Genomic DNA, 1,158 nt, shown 5'->3' on the forward strand with positions numbered 1-1,158 from the left:
GACCACCGTCTACAATGAAGTTTTTAAACAGATACCCAACGGAGTAAAAGTTGTGAGAATACGACAAACCAGTGCCATCATGCATTGTCACCAACAACGAAAGCACCACCGTTCCTTACTCTAACCATAACAAATTACCTGAGCAAGAGCGAAAGCAGGATCAAACATCAACTTCCAATTCTGCTCCAGAGCAGATGATTTACAATGTCATTGCTATCGAACCGATATTAGTTCAAAGGGACACTAGCAAGGAATTGGACGATGGAGTAAACGAAGAGAAAGATGACAACAACGACGATAAACAATGCAACGATGACGACGACAACGAGAGCAGCGATAACAACGAACGGGGGGGGGGGGATCTAGCGTAGTGGTTAGGCTTCTGACTATGAATCAGAAGGTCATGGGTTCAATTCCCACCCCCTCCAGGGGTGAGTGGGGAAGTCTACGGACTATAAAAGAAAAGTCAGTCTCCGGACGGTAAAACAGAATTGTAAAAGTCTACGGACTAACAGGAATTCACTGTACCATACCAAAAACAGTCGATAAAGAAGAAACTTTGTAAACTCCACGGAGTATAAATAGTGACAGGTTGGACATATGGCCTGCGATGCCGGTCCATTAGGAGGTGTGTGCGCAAAAGAAAAGCACCACCGAATCAGAAGTAAGAAGAAGAAGAAGAACAACGAACGGGAATCCACATCCAAAACGAAGAGACGATTGTCAACTAGAACTTCAAATGGAGCAAATGAAGTAAACTCACCACTGCTACGTAGTTAGAGTTGCCAAAGATCCGGAAAAAAAACAACAAATGAGAAGAAATTTCGTGAAAACGATTTACTGACTCGGTTTGGAAAGTGTGTAACACTAGATCTACAGTATGTGGCAGGAAACAATGCGAAAGGATTTTTTCAACTTCAACCCTCATGTTCGTCCATTTGACGTTAACCAATCTATGTTTCAACATTCCGTGACCTCTAACAGGCAAATTTTATAAAAAAAAATAATTTAGAATGTTTACAAGACTGCGCTTGAAGTTTAAGACAGTCAATATTTTCAAACCTCTGAAAATTACACAGGTCGCTAAATTTCATATCCGATAAAACACAATTTTTAATTTTCTCTACAATGTCATCATACATATGTGATTATTTCATC

The 1,158-nt window shown here is 40.4% G+C and overlaps 1 non-coding gene across 1 annotated transcript; it reads left to right on the forward strand.

Annotated features, from left to right (window-relative positions):
- Positions 1 to 353: 353 nt before the first annotated feature.
- Positions 354 to 428, forward strand: Trnah-aug (transfer RNA histidin (anticodon AUG)). Its single transcript has one exon. It is a non-coding gene; the product is annotated as a tRNA-His (tRNA).
- The last annotated feature ends 730 nt before the right edge of the window (positions 429 to 1,158 follow it).

Source organism: Aedes albopictus, chromosome 3 (assembly GCF_035046485.1).
Source record: "Aedes albopictus strain Foshan chromosome 3, AalbF5, whole genome shotgun sequence".
In the NCBI taxonomy this organism is placed as follows: domain Eukaryota; kingdom Metazoa; phylum Arthropoda; class Insecta; order Diptera; family Culicidae; genus Aedes; species Aedes albopictus.